Genomic DNA, 24,431 nt, shown 5'->3' with positions numbered 1-24,431 from the left:
AGATGGTGGCGTGGTCACGACCGTATGAATACAACTTGACGATGAAGATGACATCGCGACGATGGCAGGACCACGACTGCACGACGACTACTGTATGAGAATGGATGCATGGCAGCGAATGCCTCACGACGACGGGATGTCGACGCAGGTGTGACAACGGCGACATTGTCGCAACTCAATGACGACAGCGTGATTACGATAAAAGGAGCGAAAGGAAATGACGTCGATGGAATGACGTAGCGGTATGACGATGGTAGCATAAGAATGAGGTGGCGTTTTTTTTTAAGTGATGACGATGCTGAAAAGACAGCCTGACGACGTTGGCATCACGACGATGGCATGATACCAGTCAGATGACGAAGTTTGACAGACGACAAATGACGACGGCATGACGTCCACACAATGAGGACGGTGGTATAACAATGGCAATGGAATGACGGCGAGTGTACGACAACGATGACGTCACGACGGCAGCATAAGCAACGAGCTTGACGAAGCTGGAGTGAGGACTATTTAACCACCATTATTCTTTGACGATGAACGCACTACAAAAAAATGTATGACGAATGTACGATGACGACGGCGTGACGATAGCGGCACGACGAGGGTTGGGTTGGAAAAAATCCACACGCCTGCGCGGCACAAGCACTACAATTACAGCGTAAGCTAGAGGAACCGATTCATTGAAGCTCCATTTTCGAAAGCACGCACCAGAGGTTGTTTGCGATGAAGTCCCCTTGCCTCCTACTCACGAGAACGATTTTAACTGCCCACCCAACGTCGACGGTGAGCTGCACAGCGGGCGGTTGAGGCCAACGTAAGCTGGCGGACCTTTTTGACAATTTTTTTTTGCCTCTTTGGCAAGCAGTGTTCATAATACTTCCAGCTTGGAATCCATGGCTTCGAGAACGCGTGACTCTGCGTATTTTATTCCCGTCTCCCAGCCAGAAGTTGTAGCAGTGTGCTCGTCCCTCAAAAATAGCTACTGCGCCGACCCTGATGATCTACAAATTAGACCGGTCAGGTACGTTGCCCAGCTGCTCATTACCCCAGCCCTAACACATGTGATCAATCTAATCTTTTCTTCTGGCGATTTCTCGAGACAGCAACAATTTGCTAAAGCCAGCGTTATTTTCAAAGCCGGTGACAAAAATAATGTATCAAACTACAGGCCTAATTCCATACGGCCAATTTTTTCCGAAGCTGTTGAAAAGTTGATTCACATAAGAATGAATGGTTTTTTTAATCGTCATAACGTCATACCGCCGTGTCGGTTTGGTTTTAGTAAAAAACGTTCCACGGAATCCACGTTACTTCTTCAAAAAGAAATCATTCTAGATGGTTTCGAGCGTCAACTTTACATATTTGGAATATTTATCGACTATTCTAAAGTCTTTGATTGGATAATTCATACCACACTTTCAAAAAAGGTAGAGCATTACGGATTCCGTGGGGCATTTTACACACTTATGCAAAGCTACTTGAGTGATCGCCAGCAGCAGGTACAACTTAATAACTATAAATGAGGCTTTCGATCCCTAAACAGCAGAGTACCGCAGGGAAGCATCCTAGGGCGTCTACTTTTTATAGTATAATAATGACGTAGCAAGAATAGATGAAAATACCCAATTTAGAGTTTATGCTGATGATACTAGCTTATTTTTTGAGGGTCAGATTTATTGGAAATTCAATCCAGAGCAAATAACGTACTCGCGAAACTGCACACCTGGAGTTTGAACAACTCGCTAACTATAAGTACATCAAAAAACAAAAGTAATTTTATTTAGAACCAAAAACAAGAAAGTCAACTTTGATTTAGCGCTTTCTCTTTGCACATCAAAAATTGAAGTGGTTCCTACTGTCTTCACGTACTCTTTAATGAAAACATGTCCTGAGGTTCGCAGTCTGATTCTGTTTGTTCCAGCCTTTGTCGCACGGTTGGTATATTATCGCGCACACGTTTTCGTTTGCCTGGGAAAGTAAAACTGTTGTTTTATAATGCACTTTTCCTTTCAAAACTGCGCTATTGATATCTTCTCTGGGGAACCGCCACAATTTTCAACATTCTGAGGCTTTCTAGATTACAGAAGAAGGCTGTCCGTTTGATTGTCAATGCTCAGTTTAACGCGCACACAGGACCCATCTGTAAAAACCTACACGTAATACCCGTTGTCGACTTGTACGATTCTTTACTAATGACACACTACAAACAAGGCAATAAAACAATCTGTGCTGGAAAGCACTTGCTAATTTGACTGAAAGCAGGCATGTTTATGAGACGCGCGAAATCAGTTTTTGGCTTACGCCACGAACCCGTACTAACTATGGCCAAAAAATGAACGCATGTGCATTGACTACTTTTAAACAACCAGCATTGTTTTCTGTAATGCTGCTGCTGTAAAGCTTTGATTTTGTGCTGGAAAGCTTCTGGAAGGTTTCGTAAATTTTGATATCGTGCATAAAAGTAAAGTATTTATGTTTTAATGTTAAATTCAACTCATTTAGTTTTATTTTTCAAACGTATAGTTTTGGCTGTGTAAGCTTGTCGCATACGAACATTTCCTGTTGCCCCTGTGAAAGTGCAACTATCGGGTACAGACTCCGTCAAGCTTCTAGCTTTTAGTCTGTGCCCCCAGCATTTTTGTACATGCTGTAATGTACCGTAATGCCGAAATAAAATAAATGAAATAATGAATGAACGTTGCCTGGTTGAAGCCGCCCACGTTGCTCTACGATTCGCTTCTTCAGCAGCGGTGCGTACGTTGCGAAGAGGCGCGATAAAGCGTACCGAAGCGTCAACACAGGTGTCCAGACTACGCGGCACACATAGCATATGCTTTAACCGGTGGCACGATGCGGTGCTGTTGGTGATGATGATTTCTTGGCATGCCCTTCGACAAGGGCAACAACACATAGTCTTATGCGTGGGCAGCGCAACCCCGACGAACGACAAAGGAAGTAGGCGATACGAGCGCTGCCTGAGAACTGGCATAATTTTTCAAACAAGTGATTAAAGGTGCACAAAATGGGATCATGTCATGCGTACGAGCGGTGAAAGGATGTCAGCGTATCTTCCCATCCAAAAATTTGTTTTTTTATCATGCCGAAATATAGCAGTCTGGCTGGCGCATATGCCTGAGTTAGCATGCATGAAGTAAGCTTCTACAATATCACGCTTGATTTGGTTTCTGAATGGATGAGCCAGGCAAGGATGCTGAGAGGTCGCCTCAAATCCATTTGCGGTTTTATGAAAGGAAGACATTGAGAGTCCTGTCTATACCACAAGTGGTCCAGGACAAGTCAATCTTCACTGGAATACCTCTGGAGCAACGTCCGGCACAACCTACTTTCGGTGGAGAAGACCCCGAAGCCACCAAACAAAGTCTTGAACCTGACTGAAATCATCGTTCCCGAAAGGCACATGAACATTGTCGAATTATGACCAGAGTTTTGCCTTGAAGTGTATTTAGACGCGGTAAATAAGATAGCTGCTGTTAGATCAGTGTCCAGGCTTGGAAAAGGTGAAAAATCCAGGTGCATTTCTGAGTGCATAGACGGGTTAGTCCATTCTCGAGGAAACCGCCATTGCAGAGTGCAGAACATTCAACGTATTGCGCAATTGTGAAGAGAAAACAATGCGAAAGTATTTACTGCTCACAAAAAGGTCGCTTCGTCCTCCTAATGTACGGGCATTTTTCTGGGAAAGCCTCAACTGCTCTGACAAAAAGCTCCAAGGAGGCACACATCCAACCGATGAAAGCGAAAGATCATGAAAAGAAAATGTTGCTGGATTTCAACCTCGAGCGTTTATCTCATGCAGTAAACAAAAGTCAAGGATTGAACATTCAGATTCTCTTTACGACAGCAACCCATAAACCTAGACAACCTTAGCGTACAGTTGTGTCGGAAAGAAACACATGACATCATGGAGTCTCCGGTTCTCTACAGAAGAACGTAACAAGGCGCCAGCTGGAAGATCCGTTCAGCGCTGGCGCCACGTATTTACATTGTTTCCTTCCACAAAATCTGCTATTGAAGTGTATTATAGATTACGATGAGTTAAAGTTTAGGGACGAGAATGGCGTCCCTGTTCAGTCATTTCTCGAGTTCTTAGTTTTTTATTTCAATTCCACGGTCATCATCTGGGATGGTGACATTATCATTCAGAAGAAGAGGGTCTAGGCCTCAGCTTGCACAAATTCTTAGCGAGGTTTTTTCAACACTGTTGACCGGGCCTTCAAGAGCGTCTTGACGAGAACAATTGTTAAGTGCTTTAGGTTTGTTGATGATTACTTAATAGTTATCCGTTCGCAAACACGTTGCAAAGACATTGGCTATATTCTCGCTGCCTTTAATAAGGAAGGATTGGGTCTCGGTTTTACTCATGAGCTGCCGACTAGTGAAATTCAATTTGTATTCGAATATTCAATTCTCTTCGATTTGAATTTACAGATAAGATTAAGAGGAAAACATATTTGTTGGCAATAATGCCCTAGGACAAGAAACAATATTAATTTACCAGTAGGAATATTCTAAACTAGTGAAAAGAGGCACTGCTAAGACATATTTAGGATCCATATTTAGAAAGTCATGCAACCCCCTCGTCAATCTCAGCTTTTTGCAAAACCTAAATCGTCTAGAGAAGGCCGGCTTTCCCAACTCCACTGTTGTATCAATCTGTCATGGGCTTGTAATGATAATAAAGAAGGGAATCACCGCAGCAACAGATAGAAATGAGTACAAAATATGCAGTCATTCCTTATCTACACCAGATGGGGAATGGTTTAAAAAAGGCAGCAATGCAATATGGTGTGCAAGTCGTCTTTTCCGCTAAGAATTCATTAAGCAAAATATGCACCCTTTTTAATAGACCAAAGCAGGCGTCGAAGGTCATTTGCTGTGTCTAGAACAAGGGGCATTTCGTGGCGCGCTCAGTAGGAGTTGTGTATGTCATTCCACTTCCATGCGGCAAAATGTAGTTTGGGCAGAGGGGGATGACGCTATAGCGATATACGGATGATGAAGTTGGAATGACGGGGATAGAACGACCACAATAGCACCACGACAATAGTGTGACACCAAATACATTATAAGTGTAAGAGGATGACGCAATGTTGATAACAACGACGGTATAAACACTCTTGCATGACGACAGAAATACTACGATAGCTTATAAGGAAGGAATGACGGGGGAGGGAAAACTAATGCGGTATGAGAAGAATGGCATGGCGACAATGTGTGCAATTCTTGAAATCATGTCTATGGTGCGGCGGCATGACGACAATGGCATGATGGCGATAGTGGGATAGCAACGGCATTACGAGACTCTGAAGACAAATCAGAAATGGCAATAAAGCAGCCACGATGGGATCAACACCACGAGCATGTAGCTAATGTCCGTAGTGTTACAAACGGCCTGCGGGGGTTGGCGAACTAGAGGAGAAGCGACCAACGAAACCTGTCTGGCCCGCTGTAATAACTGACTTTGTGAAAACAACAATGCACCGAGTCAACAGGCGAACGGCGCCACCATGTCTGCGACGGCGAGTGGTTTTGTAAGGACGACAATACGACAGTCGCCAACCGAATGGCGCCGGGATGTCTACACGTAGTCGGCTGACCATGTATTGATAGTGAATTCGCCGTCACCGACATGGTTTGTTTGATGTGGTGGAACTCCTGGAAGAAGGTGTTTTGCGGCGCCGTCTGACGGAGCTTCGAAGTCGTCAGTCAATGGACAGACGTAGCGGCCACTGTCTGCGGGTTCACCTCTGGGACCAAGCGGCGCCTGCTCAGGGCAAGAGCCGTGTCTGCGAAAACCCTCTCCCCTCGGTGTGGTCAGTGAAATATGTGCGGAAGTGAGTGTGTAAACGCTCACCCTTAAAGGCGGGCTGTCTACGATGACTTGGGACGCTCCTAATTGGTCGACGGTGAACGGCAGTTTTCCTTCACGTAGGGATCTAGGGAGGACAGAGTGTTCATAAGCAGCGGGTGCCCCGCTGCTGAGTGTGCATTCTGTTTCAGTCATGCTAGACTGACGAACTGTAACGTTCTCCATGTAGGCACTGTAAATAAATCCCACATTCCTCGTTCTCAATGAGAACAAATCCCTCCTTTCAACAACGTCCTCAGCGTGGATAAGTTGGACGACCGCATGGGCCAGCTACCATGTAGTTAATGCCCGAAACCCAATCCTTACAGTAGTAACCAATGTCACTGGGTCGGCATCAGCATGTCCATAATTTTTTTACGCATTTCGCGTGAATGCAGCCACAAAAGCCGCAAAATTTCCGCTACGTGTTGCTGCAAACACGCTAAAAGTTTCGCTAGTGAGTAAGCTTTTGATGACTTAGGAGTTTCAGACCCCAATCTTATAAGCTGATTTGGCGTAAATCATTTAGCGAAACGTCTCGCGTTTTTCTGTAGCATTGTTTAGTGGTCTCTTCCTTTGCTGTTATACATGCAGAACAACGGGCGATGAAAGTTCGAATCCGGCGCTTACCTTAAGGTTTTCTGATATCCAATAAAGCACAACTGAAAAAGAAACATAATCTTACAACACAGAGATGACACATAATTTTCAACAAAGGTACCAACACTCATTTATTGTCTCGATCGGTGGTCAATATCTCACTCGCAATTTGAAAATGTCAAATCGGTGCACGTACGCCGCTGGGTGGTCGAATGGGCCAGATAGGTGTGGCATCGCAAGAGATGTGTCTGCAACACGGAACGCGTAAACCGCCTCCTTTTCGGTGCCGACACATCCGCATTAATATCACCGACAACGACAATAGGGGTAGTGTCATCGCAGCTAATTCACGAAAAGTGAGTAGCCATGAATGTTACGGGATTACGAGTCAGTGCATTTTTTGCTTGCTTACGGCGTTATGAGCCATTGCTCATGGGGGTATGAGCCGTTGGTGATGACAGTTTTTGTTATGCGGTTCTGTATGCAGTATGCGTGACTAGAAAGGATTTAAGCACTGTACGCTTCACTTTGCTCCGTTTTTATGGCCTCTGCCTTACGGGGCTATAAGTCATCGCATTTTTTGCTTGCTTACGGGAGCATGAATGCTTACCGTGGTATGAGCTATTGATGACGATAATTTTTGTTCATGGAGAACAAAAGTGCACGGAACCATAGTCATATATCGCTTCGCCATAAAAAGCACGAGTACTCGAGCACATTAGCCTAGACCGTTTTGCAGGTCTCAGCGCTCCGGTGACGAAAGCTAAATTCTGCAACACACACTTGGTCTAACGTTAACATGGCGGTGATAATGGCGTGACCATTATGCAGACCAAATACTACGTGCCGCCATTTGATCTACCTGAAATCTGCTCCCTGTACTGATAACTCCAAGAACCCTAAGAAAAGGAAGCATTGTGTGGAAACTCGCGTAAAAGAGGCCATTCGCTGCAATGTCTAGGACTTTCGACAGTCGATCTTTCTTATTATTCATTTGCTGAGTTTATACGCCACTCTAAGATTGATTGCATTAATCTTAGCTAACTTTATTTACAAGTGCTCTTGAGAATGACATCTAATTGAACGTATTTAGTAAACAAGCGGATCACAGAATTTCAATGCCCATTCGAGTCGGTTTCGTAAGGAAATAAAAAAAATGTAACTAATAAATACGTGCATTTTGTGAGCCCTGTGTGAATCCTGAGAAGGTCATCATGTTGTAAATCGGCGTGGTTGCTTAAGTGGCTTTGGTGTTGCGCTGCTAAGCACGAGGTCGCGGGATCAAATGCCGGCCATGGTGGCTGCATTTCGATGGGGGCAAAATGCAAAACCACCTGTGGTACTTAGATTTAGGTGAACGTCAAATAGCCCCAGGCGGCCGGAATTAATTCGGAGTCCCCCACTACGGCGTGCCTCATAATCATATCATGGTTTTGGCCATAACTTAATCATGATGCTGTGAACGACAGCGTGATGAGCACTGATGTGAAGGCCACCATTACTTCATTATATTCACACAGCCAGCACCTTGTACAGCCAATTTCGGTCGCTAACATATAATTTTTTAATAATAGAGTGCGCTTTAGAGGACCATTTTTGAAGCGACTCTCCTAACTTCAAAGACACTATAATTTCGCCAAATTTGCTGTCACGCCGGTAAAGAAATCACCGGTCGCTGTATGGTAAAAACTGTGACTAAACAGACAATAAGATCTCTAAATGTCGCCACACAATCGCTGCAATGGCAACAATAGTCGGCATACAAGACTAGATAGGTAGAGCTAAAGTATCCGTAGTCTGGCCTGCTATGATGTGTGCGTAGTCAGAAGCTACTCTAGCGGCGTTACATTAATGTCCAGCCAACGTGCGCGCTCAGAGAATTGTCGATATTGAGCAATCAATGCAGGAAAGCAAAATAGCCCTGCACGTGACGAGAAATGAAGAGAATGACTAAATATTACACGTAAGGCTTAATAAGCATAACATTCCACGGAAAGTAGCAGAAAATTTGTAGCAGAGGTGTTTACTTGTGGCACATTATTGCACTATGTGTTATGGCTGGCGCTTCCTTTACCACGATGCCGTGCATTTTCTCCAGGACAAGTTGGAACAACGTCCAGTGTCTGTAACCAGAGGCAGAGTTTCTCAAGACAAAGGTTCAAAATGCAATCCTCGCGAACTCGTTGTGGACATACGGGGAAAGCCATCGAGGCAAAGCGCATACAATTATGAGCGCCCTCGTATACGTCCGTGTCCTCATCTGTTCAAGTTTATGCTGGGAAACCGAAAACGTGTACCTTAAATTATTTAGAATAGCAAAATAAAGCAAAGTACACCACTGAGGGGTAAATGACATTTACTTTCCTGCTTTTCTCTCCCGAGTTTAATAAAATGCGAAACCGACTCACGTGGAAGCTCCGCTGATACGGCATCTACTCTAGGAAACGAAAAATGGCGTGGAACATTTCCGTACTACTTGGCACAGAAACTCAATCCACAAGCTCCACTCCTGTAGCTTTACTCCCCTTCCACGGATAGTTGCATGCAAGTTTCACCCCCACGAGCGAAGAATGCGAGAAAACTCCCAGCACCACTTTTGGCACCGTGCGATACCACATGGTACCACTGGTATGACAGTGCACCAGTCCCATGACCATGTGTTTTTACCGCTCTGTTAGACTGCTGCATCTTCGAGATCATCCAGTAACAGAGGTTGGACAGTAGCAAAAAGAAATCGCGGTTAGTTCTAAACAAAAAAGTCAATAGCGTTAAGAAAAAAATGGCTGTGGCTTAGCTAAGGTTAGGCCCAGGATGCGAAGCATACTAGCCTTTATTTTAGTTGTTGAACCACTGTTTAGCCTGGTGAACTGCTGTTGCTTGGCTATATTTGGTTCGGCTAGACGAAGAAACAACTCATGCGTTACTCTGCTTCACCTTCAAGAGTGGAACGCGACAGCGTTTCCGTCGACCCGCCAAGGGTTGTAAGACAATGGGCTACGGCGCAGCGACTACGCGCCCCGCATTGGACGCGGTGAGCGTCGAGCAACGCAGCGTTCGGCGCGGCAACGAAATGTGCGCCTGAGCAAGCGACGCACGCCTGAGCCTTAGAAACAGCTCGTTTCTAAGGCAACACCGCATTCACCAGAGGCGCTTTTGTACCGCTTTGAAGCATCGTACTCGTGGCTCAGTGGTAGCGTCTCCGTCTCACACTCCGGAGACCCTGGTTCGATTCTCACCCAGCCCATCTTGCAAGAGTTCAGCCAAAGCCACCTAGAAAATCAGTCTCTGTAGGACGCCGCAACCTTCGCTTCTCATTCCAACGAGCAGCTCTGTCTCCAGGAGGCATCTCACCTCGTGAGTGTCTAGCAGAGGCAAGCGCAGCTGCTTATATACCGCCGCGACGCCACGAGCGACGGCGCGAGTTGGAGTCCCGTTTCTCCTCTGTCGTGACGTCACGGTGTCACGTGGTATTGAAGGCGACACCGCCGCGCCTGAGGAGCTGGGTTGAGCTCTCGTAATATGCTTCGCATAAAAGTGGCACTACTTCAACTGAGTGTGCACGACGTCCGCTAAGAAATAGATTTAGCATCGAACAGACTTAAAAAGGTAATCATCTGTTACAAAATCGTGGATGGTGGGAAAAACTTCATGATGACGTGGCATAAGAAATAGCGGCCTCAGTTCCTCTTTCTGCGCATAATTTAGAGAGTAACTTAGAAGAGCGCGGTTGCAGGCCAGTTGGTGAACCATGATTTGGGAGTTTACCGCAAAGAACAAACTATACGAAGGAAGTCGTGTTGTCCCTTTCTTCGTTCCATGTGTTCTTTTCAGTAACTTCCCATATCTAGAAGGCTTGTTTACCTTCTGTGATCAGCTTGTCAATGTGCCAAGCCAGCACTATTGCACAATAAAGGCAAACGTCTATTTCTAAAGCTCTGCCCAGAGCTATAACTCTCGCCAGTGTGTGTTGTGGAAGTGAAAGGTCGCGTAAATGTGCCACAACAAATTCGTTGCGGAAAATCACCATGTACAAGCAACAAATGTTTCGCGAATTGCAGCGCTATACATTTGTAAGGTGAGAGTAGGACGTTACGCATACCTAAACTGTTCTCATACCTTGCGCGAAAAACCATGTGCTTGCACTTGTCTTCAGTGGTGAATATTATGTTCTATTATTTGAAATAATTCGTCTAGGCGTATAGCTTTTTTCCACAGTGCCGTCCACTTATTAATCATATGAGCCTCGCGACTACAAGCAGACATTGGCGCAGTTCCTACATTTGGATCAGAGTGCTGTAGAGTCAGTGATTGTGCGAGCGTCGAGCACTTGTCATGCCGAAGAAGAGGGAAAATAGGGGGAAGGTGGGAAATGGAAATTCAAGATGACGAGCAAAACGAGAACAAAGGTAAAAGAGGAAGCCAACGTTTCGACAAGAAGACTTTTTCTTTTCAAGGCAACATATGCTTTCCTCGGCACAGTATATGGCAGGGTTCTTCTAAAGGGGAGACAGGGTAAGGCGGGTGGATGCGGCAACGACATGTGCTTCGGCGAGGGTGTTGAATTGATACTAAAGGGGTGCTATGCACAAGGCCGGTGACACGGCCGTGTGTCATCCGGCATGTCAACAGCCGTGTGCACAGTACGCCTTTATTATCTGCTTCGCTGGAGGTCATGGGCTATCGTGTCTCTGAAAGGGATAATAAAAGGAGCAGCAGAAAACGGTGCTCGTGAAAGGAAATTACTGAAAGGAATAAATATGTAAATAAAAGAAAGAAACAAGAGAAACAAGTCGAAAACACTAAGCAACTAAACTAAGTGTTGTTGCCTATAGCTTGAAATCTAGCATAGCGAACAAATTTTAAAGCTGCGTTTGAAACGTTTATGTCTATTGGTTGCAATACCTTGAAATAATGCATAAGGTAAAATTTCCTGTATCTTCTTTCTCCTTCAGAACGGAAATTCGACTATAAGATGTACAGTTTAAGTTCATCAAAGTTATGACCTGGTTGGTTTAATTGCTCGGTGACGCCTTTAGGAATCTTTTTTAGCGGTGATGTCCGTTTAATCTTACGTTCATTGATTATCCCGTTTCACCGATATATTGTTTCTTACAGAAGGCACATTCAAGCATGTAAATGCAATGCGAACTTGTACAAGTAAAGCTAGTTTTCACTTCGTGTCTATTACTATTTGCGATGCTTTCAATTTTAATGTCACTTGGAAGATGCCTGCAGGTTTTGCACCTGGGACGACACCCTCACCGCTAACACACCTTCGGTCGTTGCAGCACCCACCCGCACTACCCCCTCTCCCCTTTAAAGGACCCTACCTGTACATACTGTGGCGAGGAAAGCATAAGCCGCCTTGGAAACGACTAGAGGCATTCTATAGTTTTCACGTACGAGTTGTCTCTTTATACAACACAGCGCGATTGCAGCGCCACTGAATTGGCTCCTATATACCCACTAAGTGCATTAATTGCTTTTATAATGTACACTTGGACAAAGGAAAATAACTTTTTCTTTTTATTCCTATTGGCGTATACATTAGAGTGCGTCCACAGCACGTTGGTTTAATTGCAATATTCCGCAACAGTATAAGAGAGGTTTTCCTTTAGTTTTATTATCTGTGGTGTAGCTGATGGAAGCCTATATTTTCTTCTGTATCCTGTCCCTTCTCGCTTTTTTACTACCACTCCACGATGTGCGCGGTAACGCTGCCTGATGGCCGTTAGTTCTGTGCTCGTCTCTTCAATGAAAAATAGCAGGACACGGGCTGGAAACAGATCGCACAGTCGGGGTCTTTTTCGCTTCCGTTTTTATTCCGTTTTTCCTTGACTTTAGTCATTTTCGTTGACATTTAGGTCTGGCCAGTGACTAATTTCACGTCCTCTCTAAACGAGCGCCACCATTTGTCCGCTGCCCAAATGGTGATCGATTTAAACCGACGCCGGAATTCGTTGTTTCGAAAGCGCAGCTGCGCCGGCGAAGCCGTCGAAATGACTGGTGCCCGCATTGCGGGGGTTTCCTTCATTAAAGCTTGCCCCCCTTTCCTTGCCCTCCCTTACAAGGTCCGGGTTCCGAAACGGAAATGAGCATTCTCGCTCTGGCTGGCTGATCAAGGGCGCCTGGCATGGTGGAGCTATTTTACCCGAACTATGTGGCTTCCCTAATGAAAGTTTTTGCCGCTTCACTGGTCCTGATAACCGCTCTTCTTTTTGGCACATAGCATTCCACGTGCGACCACAATAATTTAATGCGGAGTTAAGAACTGGACCTCACAGTTATTTCCCGTTAGATGGATTACTACAAAGGGTGGAAGTTAATAACATCATTGTTATTAACGTAACACCTTCGTTAGAAAGCCACATTTATCTCAAACATTAATGCACTTCAATGCACAATGGCAACGGGCATAATAATATTAGTGCCAACGTCATCGCAACGCAACACCATGGCTGCGACGAGAGAAAGAGTTGAAACACGTGGGATCTCGCCGCGCGCAGGTTAGGAGGAAGTGACAAGTACTGACGCCACACCAACAACCCAGTGACTGCTCTAATGGACTATAATTCGTATTTGATCACTTGTAAATAAATGCGTCTCACTCTCATCCGTAACATTACTTCGAAATTGACGTGTACTGCTAACTAAATGGCCACATCGTGTAAACTGCAAGAAGCGACCTAAACTAATTAGTACTCAACGGTAGATGGTGAGAGTTGCTTACTTACCTATTCCTGTTTCTTAAAGAAGCGATGCCTGCCTCTCCAAGGCATTCTGCTCATGTAGAAGAACGTCGCTATCACGTAGACCTCAGTGTTCTTTGAAAACTAATGTTCACACTTTGCGAAATCGCATAGCCTTTTGATTATTACACAATAGGTGCTTTCTTTTATGATTAGATGTTTTTTTTTTCTTTTTCCTGGGTCAGCGTACATTAGCTATTTATGAAATTTCGCTTCAGTGTTTCTGCGTTTCTCTGCAATAAAGTGTAGTTTCTGATCAGGAGCCTAGAAATTGTAGTGCTCGGCATTTACAGCCTCTAATTTACTCAGATTTGCTGCATCAAAATGAACTGTTCGAATGTTGACAAATGTTTTCTGTTGTTTCTTGATTAAGGCCAATTTTTTTCCAAGAAATTGCTCAGTATAGGAAAAAGAAAACCACTGACGCAAGAAATCTGCAAATTTAACTCAGTAATAAAATAGAATTCTGTAAACAGCCCGTATTGAGACACTGATGATTACCGTCCGTGATCTCAGCCAAAGGCAATAAAACATGTCTCAGTGGCAGCAATATCAGTCCCGCATCGCCGGTAATTACATTGCCGATGAGGCTGGCCGGTGTGCTCACAAAGGAGCTGAAATATTTCCAATGTACACCCCACGAGGTTCACTGACGAGTGCCCGTGGTGCACAGACACACCCACACTAAAACGCATCACATGGGAGTGCCCCAGGAGGCCTCCGCACATAGACAGTCCCATATTACACCAATTTCCACTAATGAGGAATAGGCAGTGGGAGGCATGGCTTGCGGACGAGGGTCGGCAGAGCCAGTTGGCTCTTCTGAACCAAGCCCAGCGAACCGCTCGTGCCAGTGGGGCCCTGAAATAGGGGCTCTAACCATCGTGCCTTATTTTCTTTACATTGAATAAAGTTTTAGTCTCTCTCTCTCCCCTATGAGATACATACATTGGAAATAAACTTACTTGTATCATGAATCATGCGTACTTCCCTTAATCTGAGGCTCTCTCTATTGGCGTCTCTGACGCTCTGTTCATTTCGCACATCAAATCTCTTCATTCATCAACTGGTCTATTTATGTCTTTTCCTTGAAACCTATTGACCACAAAAAAAAAGAAACGTTGGTCGGTATATTAGAGATAGCTTTATCAAGAATGCTACGGTGACTTTCCGTTCAAAAGCGTTTTGCGCGTCGATTGATTCCTAATTCAGGTAACCTTAAGGCGATTATTAGCCGCATAACTACACTGTATCTGATTTCCACTGCGCATCTGATTGCACATTCACTCTGTTAAGCGAACGCCTTTAAATTGCGTAGAGAAGCTGTACAAACAAAGCACTACCTGCACTTCAGTCTCGCCACTTTTGGACTCGTGCATCTGCATAAACGATTAAAGCAGTGCTGTAAACAATGATCGTAAAATGAATTTACAAAGATAAAGCATGGGACAAAGACCAATTTTTACTCAGAGATTAGGCTGGTGCTAACTAGAACGCTATTAGTACGGTGCAACAATAAAAGCTTTGTTTGTGTAATGGGATATTCGATAGCAATAAATTCGCACATAAGCAGCGGCGACGGACAATGGATAAATATCTCCCTAGAGCGAAATAGGGAGGAATAAAAGATAGTTTTGCGAAATTCGAGGGATACTCCAAGCACGCAATATTCATTTACATCTGTAATGTAATGCTGCGAAGCCAAGCAAGCAAACATACTGGCTTTGCTAACTGTAGAAGAGCAGAAAACTAAATAGAATGGATATCTGCAGTTAAGCGCAATACCAGGTCTATGGTGTGTAAGCAGAAACAGGCCACGTCAATTGTCATTGTCGATTGTTGTTGAAAAGGGGATATCGAGTTCTTAGGCGTAAGTAGAGCTGCGATTGAAGTCAGTTGGCTGTTCATGTTCGGGTAAATGGTTATGCTGGAGGTGACATAAATCCGGAGTTTGAATCGGCAGCGCTGGCCCAGTTGGCTGCAGCTTAAAGAGGTGCAGAGAGCTCCCAGTCAAAGACCAAATGGCCTAGTGAACATCGGAACGTTTGATGGTAAGGCGACGTGAAGAACGCTCAGCTCGACAAGCTGCTCCTAAGACAGAGCGAAGGCTCCAGGCGGAGCGCTAAATGCTGAAACTCGCAGGCGAGGGGCGCTTTTTATAGCGCCCCGTGAACGGCCAAAAGGGGGAGGGAATCGCCTGCGCACGACGCTCGGTCGACTTCTACACGGTTGTAGACCCCGTGTGGTCGTCGTCAGCGTCAAGAGCTATTTCTTTTGGTGGGGGGGGGGGGGAGGGGGGTGTACAGGGTTGTAGACACTGTGCAACAATGTATTAAGCAGCCCTGCTGTTGCAAAGTGACGTCAGCCGCAATCAGACTGCCTTGCAAACGCTGACGGCGCGCGCGTTTATCGTTTGACATCTTTCCCTTGTCCTCCTTCTCCCCTCTCCGTTTCTTATATTTACTTTCCGGGACGGAAGCAATAAACATTCATGTTGCAACCTTTGAACTGCGTGCTCTTGTATTCGGTAAGACACGCCACGTGTGTCGTAAGTATGCAACACCTGCCATGCTAACAAACTTTTTCAATAAGAGTGCTGCCATATGTCTATATTTGTGGTATGTTTCCGTCATTGCTAGTGAACATTGAATGAGAGCATGAATTTAATAATTTTTCCGTAGCTGTACTTCCTACAGGAGGTAATCTACGAGACATTGCCTTTTTCAGAGTTAGCGTAGTCTCAGAGCCCATGGGTACAATTCTTTAAAAAGTTAGCGAGTAACGGAAGTAGGTATCCTATAGGGCATATTTATTTTTATGTCATTGCATTGATGGCTTCCAAAATAGTAGCGCTGCTATTGATGTTTTATTTTGGAAGTAATCTTCTGAGTCGTTTTATCTTACGTTTCGCGTCAATAGCATATCGATTTGTAAACTGCTTCAGCTTCTTTAATTATTTAGTTCTCGATTTCCCGAGATGAGGAATACAATAACACGTCAAGAAATTAAATATTGGCTTAAGGCTTCAATGTCCATGCTTACGTCCTCTGATAGCTGCTTAAGGGATGAAAACTAAAACATTTGACCACCGAATATGCTATTGTCGTGAGCTTCCATGAAAATGCGAAATGATGAAGACTTTCTGGTGATTGGAGTTTTCATTTCGAATACTAGAGTTCCTGCTTGTGGTATGAAAAACCATAAGATTTTCGTTAAATCTTTCACTTCAAATACTACTCTCTTACAAACATTCAAAACATTCATTTAGAACTACCAAACCTGCTGTGATAAAGCTAGTGCCTTTAACACATGCGGGCTCCAGCAATTTCGTGTGTTATTTATGCTACGATTGTCGATATCCGGGAAGTTAAAGGTGCCTAGTATTATAAATCCCGCACTGCGCAAAAGCAGGAGGGTGTACGAGTACAAAGATTGCAAGCTATAAAGGGTATGCTATGGACATCAATAAACACAACTTGCCACGATGGGGTGGAAAGTATGGTGCAATCTTCAAAAATTGTCTTCTGCACCTACAGCTTCAGCAAGAATCCTGAAAGGGATAGTGTTTTTTATTAGAATAGCCACACAACGTTAGCATATCCTTGCATATGGTGTAGTACTACAAAAGAGTTGATTGGCCTTGAAGGTTCCGGCTACTGCCTTGCCAGCTTATACTCCCAACACAGGTCTCATTAAGAAGGTTTCGTTTAAGTTAAAAATTTTTAAGCATTCTTGACGAAGCTTACAATTTTGTGACGGCCTTTGATGTGCTTGCCTGCCTCGTAACATTTCCTTGAACGCTGGTGGGCATGTCAACGCTTATTGGCTGATTGTTTCGGGAACAGCAATTTTCCACATCAGAAGGGATCTGCTCTTAGTGACAGCTATCCAATATCATTCGCCTGAGGAAATGCTGGAATATGTTCTGCAGCGGCCTCCTGCACTTCTCTCACTATAACGCTGCTAACAGTATTTTATTGCTAATGCCAGTGTTTAATTTGTGAATACTGCCAGCCCCGGAAGGGCGAATATAGGAAAGAGTTTTGGTTGTGTAATAAAGAAATACACGAAAGAATAGCAAGTGACACAAGCAAAATCAATTTTGGTGGAAAGAAGAGCAACGAATAAGCAGGTAAGCGTGATGTCTATGCAAGCGTAAAGATCGCCTAAAAGACGCACACAGCAGCCTATCGAAATGGTCTTGATATCAAATGCGATATCGCATGAAGCCGCAAGAGATGATAAAGACGACACATTTGCAAAGAAAAAATAGCGAACATTTCACATAAGGTACTTACGGTCGTCAAACCGTAGAAACTAAACTGTGCCTACTGCTGCCATATCCTCCAGGCCAAAAGATTCTTCAATTTAACTCTGCTGGCGTCATGCAACAGTCAAGAGCATTTCATTCCAGAAGTGATCTCTGGAAGTGAGAGTACTAAAAGGTATTGTTGTAATGTCGAATCGTATATGTGCCGCCTATATTTTGTTAGCCTTTTTTCAATGAACGTTCCTGGGCTAACCTTAAAGCATTTGTGCAGTAGCATAAATAGATACTTCATTCGTTGCAGTAAAGCTCGATTGCCGAGTGAAATTAAACCTGCCTGGCGTAATATTTCAGTCGGAGAATCCATGCGCCGGTAACGAGTGAAAATGAACCGCACCGCTTTCCACGGCACGTTCTCGAGCCTATTGATGGCGGAATCTGTGAAGGGGAGCTCGATGACAATACATACTGCATCACTGATCTGAGTGGTCAGGCGTATGCTAAATGCTTGGTTTCACGGGTTAACTGTCAGAGCATTCACTTAAAAAAAAGAAATAAAAATTTTTTGTGTGGCATTGGCGGCTACACTTTCCGCGTGTGCTGTTCAGCTGTGATCCGATTAGATGATAACACCCGAGTTGGCACATTGGCTGTCGTTTCGGAGCGTAATGTTGTTAAAACGTAACAAATTGTTAACTCAATGCTTTTCTTTTGTGGTATTGTCAGATTGTATATATTTCTTTTTATCATTTTATTGCTACGCTTACAGCCTTCGCGTAAAAAATAATACTGAAATATAGCAACGATAACAGAACCAACGGCTGCGCCTCTTGAACACGGTGAGCTACCTTGTTTGTTCTGAAGTAAGCAAGAAACAACAGGGAGGGTCTACAAAAGTTGAAGTAGCTACTGGCTGTATGGCATTTCGTGAGCAATGTAAGGTGGTATACCACCTTCAAAAATCAATTGTTTGGACTTCTTGTTTTTTTAGATGTATGTCCTGATAATCAGCAACATGTTGTGAAATAAATTATCTTCCTATCAGCTTTAGTTTGGGAGTTACGGTGATTTTTCCAGTCCATAACTTTGTATCGCGAAGCCTAGAGTTAGTACTATTTCTTTCATATAACTATCATTCAAAATACTTTTTTTTTCATCTTACGTTGTCGTCGAGCAGTGGCACGAATAAAAGGAGACTGTAGTGTATCTTACGGTGCCTCCAGATATGAAGATAGTGCCTTTTAAGCAACTATGTTGTTTTGACGTCTAGCACATCATTTCAAGATTTGTTTACGTTTTTCACAAAACAAGATTTTGCTCCACCTCATGTTATACAAACCTAATAACATTTTATATGGATATGTTGATATAAAATTTCGCACGTAGAGTGTGTGCAACGAAACAGTACAAAAATAATTTATAAAACATTTCCATCTGGAGTTCATTTTGCTAACAAATTTGGTCCACATTGGCATTTTTTTTTACTTTGCATACTTTTTCGAGCAGTACTTCCTCAATCTTTATCACATTGCATTTATCCTAGTTAACTGCGTAGGTCCCACAATTCGCTACATAAATTACATTTCAACAATTCATTAGTTGCTTATCACGGCTTGCTCGAATAGCACTTTTTCCCTATGTTATGACACAATTTAACTGCCAAAATAAAATGAGCCATTTTCCGCACTTCAAATAGTTGATTAAGTTAAATAAGAAATGCTTATTCGGGAAAATAAGTTATGTAAATCCTGGCTTCCCACATAAAGAAAAAATATTTTGTGTGCCCTACCACCTTAAACACATGAAGAATCGAAGTTCAGTAAAGATAAATGGATTGAACCACAATAAACAGGAATGGTAAGGCGCTTGAAGGCGAATGAACAGCGCTTGAATTACGCACAGTAATTTTCCATTCGTTTAGCAGAATACAGCAGTTTAAATACTGTTACTGTCGAATGCTTGATCACTTGGCATACTAGCATTACGGAACGCACTAAAAGCGCCAGGGAAGGCAAGATAGAAAACACGAAATTCTCGAGGAGGAACTTCCAGGCAGCATGAGACCGGCATTGGCTTCGAGCAAAAGGGTTGCCGTAGGCGCTCTTTGTACCCAGAAAAACGGATGATCTGCCCCTGTCGGGATAAAAACTAGGAAAACAACCACAGGACCGTTTGTGCAGGGGCATCTGACGCTACGGCAGGCCCTTTTACGCGCACGTCCCTGTAGGGTGTCATTGTATTCGTACGGACTTGCGCACGTTGGGCCCGATGGAGGAGAAGACGGTTTGGTTGAGCGAAGCCCCTCTAGTGGAAAAGTCAGTTGGGTACAAAGACGAGATGGGACCTCTTCTTTCTGTTCAGGTTTAGCCGTAGCCTCCCGATACAGTGCACCTTGGAATGCGAGGCGGCACACAAGTCTATGGTGCTACAATGGCTGACTGATCGGCGAGGCCGTCGGGACCAGCCCTGGTGGGGTAATTAATCGTCCCGCGTAATGACACAGCCTAGAACCGAGTGCCCTTGCCGACCGCGCCGCTTTCTTGGGCGCGCTAAAGCATGGGCGTTGACCCAAAACAAGAGCTCGTATAGAGTAATGTTTCCCAATGAGCTCCGATGCTTCGTCACGTGACAAATGCGTCGCGATGGCACGCAGCGAAGCAATCAGGACTAAAGAATGGCCTCACCGGGGCAGGGAACGGCAACCCAAGCCTTTCACGGCGGCTTCACACCGCTGCACGTCGATACGGGCAGCTAACAAACTACGAGTGTGAAGGCATAGCGCCTCTCAGCTCAAAACCAGGAGCACAGAAGCGCTTGGTGAGAGGGACGGAAAAGGCGTGAGATGCCTGGTTATACACTTGGTTCGGTACGGCGCCTGAACCACTGTTCTCGATTGTTATATGGTCTACTTTGTCCCATTGGCCACCCTTTTCACTAAAGATGCTGCGCGGAGCTGTTACAACGTGAACGAGTGATACTTTGGAAGTACGACTTTCGCAACTATGCGGACGACCTCAAAGTGCAGCACGGGGTTCCTGAATGCCTAGCTTTTTCAGCGAGATCTACTGCGTCAGAGCGGGCGGACTTCCTTTCTATAGCAGCTCCACCACCTTGCCTCCTCACTATGGTTATTTTCAACCATAGTGTGACACGTTGTTTTCGTGTATAAGGCTTCACTTACCATTTTACATTTACCTACCTGTGGCCCCTTTTGCTGGAGATTCCTGAAATCACCGTTGTATCATTTTAGCCCTGATTTTAGGAAGAAAAACATGCGGGTGCGCTCCTTCTAACGCTTTTCAATGGTAAAAAGAAAGAGTAAGCCATTTGACAAAAATGACGAGGTGGGCGGTTTAGTAGTTTAACATCATCGAAAACAAACCACCTAAGAGAAACAAAGGATAATGAAAACACAGGACAAGGGCCTTCGTGTTCTCTGATCCATTTGTGTTCTGTTCTCTTCGAGCTGGTTGTGTTTGACGGAGCGAACAGGTGCGACAGAGCTAGGTAGAAGCATAAGAACTCGCTATTGCCTGTAGCGATTTTCGTGGGGATTTATTTACATTTTTTTTTATACTGAAGGACAGCTTGCTCGGAAATATACGGCTGGTTTTAATGTAAAGAGCAATTTTCGTACTTCACATAAAAGTTTCCTTTAAATAGAAAAATATTTTGGCTCTCCTTGGGGCTGTCCTTTTTGAACACACCATGATGTACGAGTCGATGAGCCTTATGTAGATTTTTTTACGTTTTGTGGGGTAAAGCAAATGTCCAAGTCAAAAATGTGTGGTATATTTTAAACAGGTGTATTATGTATCAGTTTCGTCATCTTTAGATGTCTCAATCGATGCACTTTAAATATTTCTGATATTCTGCTTTGCTGTTGAGTTGCAAAGTTTTAAAGAGTATGCCACATTTGTTAAATGCGTTTAAAATTCTTTGGGAACTAATCGCGATTTCTTGTGACATTCATAGCCGTTTTCATTGGCCAGTACCAAAGGTTTTGGGGTCTAATGCAGCCATAAAAATCGTACGGTGGTACCGGTCGTACCGCACAATGGTACAATGTTAAGGTGGGTGCTCACGCATTCTCTCCTGAGAGCTGGCGTTCTAAGACGCTGTCGCTAAGACAGCGTGCCTCTAATCGAAGACACAGACGCTCTCATCTCAGACAATGCGCCCCTGGTCACACACGCTGCAGAATTTTCTAAACTGGTCTTTATATAAGTACCACATGGGGTACCGGTTGGTTCCCGCGCATGCGCAAAGCATCGTGGTAGGCATAGCGCCATCCAGAATATATGGTCTTGCATAGTGCCAAAAATAAGGAGCTCCCAAATCATTCTATATTGAATCTTGAATACCAACTGCGGTTGCTTCCTCATAGGTTTTAAAGCGAAGCTGTTAGCCTTTCGTTGGCCCGCATTTTTCATGTACACGTGCGATGCCAGAAATGTGGGTCTATCCCGGAGGTTGTGCAATACCAGGCCGACCCGCAGCGTATGTGAAGCAGGCTTCAAGCACACCTCAATGTGAAGCGAAAAGGGCATACATTCTTTGGTATCACCCCAACAACATGCAGAACAGCATTCATTTCAATAGAGAAAAAAGCACAGAACAAGCATCCAAACTACATAACTGATTATAAGGCTATACTAATAACAATGCGAAGCGACGTAGCGCTTCCCACGTACGTCTCCCCGTAAAGATTACTTTTGCGCAAGCTGTCACTGTGAAGGCAGCTTGCGACGTGCGCAGTGACGTCACTGGCCTTTCCTATATCAAAGAAGCAGCCTATCAATTGATTTCATAGTTTATTACAGCACCGCTATGGGCAGGCTACGCACAGCTTGGAGTCCCGAGGAGCAGCGTGAATAGGAGGAGCGGCAAAGGGGAAAAGAAACGGCAGTACAACCAGCGGTGGTGCGTTATCACAATTACAATTACTACCATTACTCTCAACCAATAAACATTGCACACGCCCCTCAGCAGCTGAAGTTGCGGTTTTGAACTGCTTCACTGGACATTCACTAGCGCTGGGCCAAGATAGCGAATCTATCTTTTTAATGCGCTTAGCGTTCTTTTCCTACTTCAAGCGTCTGGATCATATATCCATCTATTCTATATATCTATCTAGTGTCTTGCGCCAACCCTGCGACCTACCAGTTTGGGCCACAAAATGTGTGCTCATGGTCGCGATGCCGTCATAGCCGCTCCATGATTGTCATTCCAGATTTGTCACTTGTCTCTGGCCGTGCCATCGACGTCTCGCTTTCTACGCCGGCTGTATTGAACGCCGACTACCATTGAACAAACACTTCACTAGTAATTCTAACATATCCTTAGCCACATACGGAGAAATTTCTCTTAAGAAACGGCCCCTTTCGAATTACTCCTCTACGAAACACTGATTAGATTGAAGCTGGAATATGCGGCACCCGCTTGGCACCCAGAACAATACCGATACCGTTGTCTTCAGTTCAGAAAAGGTCGAATAATTTTACCCTCTCCAATCATTCCCGCACTGCTAGCGTTTTTTCAATGAAGTCTGACCTTGGACTGATCAATTTACATCTTCAAAGAAAGGTTTCTAGTTTCTGCCATTTTACAGAAGATCCTTTACCGAAACACGTCAATTCAAATAGAATTTATTTCACAACTTACCTAAACGTCTTCCTGTCTTGATTATGAGTTTAATGTTTTCGTTGTTTTCTATCCCATAAATGATTTCTTTATCGTTTTCCTTTAAGCAGGGCCGAGTGGGACCGCCTTCCCCTCTTTATCGCGTACATCGAAGGCGCATCATCATGCAAGACTTCTGCAACTGATGATGTCTTCGACTGCTTGCCTTCAATACTCCTGCACAGATAAATAAATAAACAAACAAACAAACAAACAAACAAATAAATAAATACATAAATAATACGGCCCGTAGGAACTGGCACTTCCACAGTACGCCACATTACGCATATAAAAATAACCCGGAAATTATGAACAACTGAACACTTTGACGGGATCACCAGTGTGCTTGTAATGCTTTAATATGTCTAGTGGTCACAGTGTTAGTGTTAGCCGGCACAAGAAAAAGGGAACACAACAGTCGCAGAAACTTTAGAGGTACTCCCACTCGGGGGCCGTGCTAAGCGCACAGAGCTGTAGGGGCTCCATGGAAACCAACACAGCTGGGCATGAGCCCTTCGAACAACACGCTCTAGTATACCAATGAAACCTACCCCTGCACACAGGCATGTGCAGCTATACCCCCTGAAGTTGATGAAATGAGGTGGACGTTATCGAGCACCTGCCAGCACTAGCGTTCTGGGACGGCTGCAGTGGCACAAATTATAGGCTGAAGTGTGAAACAGAATACTAGACAGTCCTTTCACTAAGCTTTTCATCCAGCGCTGGAGTAGCGTGCTAGGTGATCAGCCAGGCTAACACCTCCAGCATAACAAGGCCTACGCGACATTATGAAACACACTTCCCAACATTTATTTTGCAATGACAAATATTTATAAGTTCTTTTTTCTGCTCTCTGTATCCGACTGGAATAGCCAAGCAGAACCTTATGATGCAATATATCAATAGACGATCATGTTTTCTTTCTTTCCCAAGATGGTGTGACGTTTTATTTCTAATATAGAAATTTCGTTAGTTGTATTGTCTATCCTGCTTGGACCATATTGGTACGCAGTATTCAAGGAATAAATAAAATAAACACAGATTGTATGGACTTTTCGCTACGCCAAATGTGTCGTGTTGTTTTAGACATCCATGGAAACTAGTTCCGGCTAGCCAGACTTCGATTTATCGGCATGTGGCTGTCGGATAAGTTTAGTACAGAAATTAAAAAGGCAAATCACGGTGTCATAAACTCGCGTTGTGATGTGATTTTCCCATACTTTCAGAGGCGCTGACAATATAACCTTTTCAGATGCGAATG

The sequence above is a fragment of the Dermacentor albipictus genome, chromosome 10 (genome assembly GCF_038994185.2).
Source record: "Dermacentor albipictus isolate Rhodes 1998 colony chromosome 10, USDA_Dalb.pri_finalv2, whole genome shotgun sequence".
NCBI lineage: Eukaryota > Metazoa > Arthropoda > Arachnida > Ixodida > Ixodidae > Dermacentor > Dermacentor albipictus.
This window is presented reverse-complemented; position numbering follows the sequence as displayed.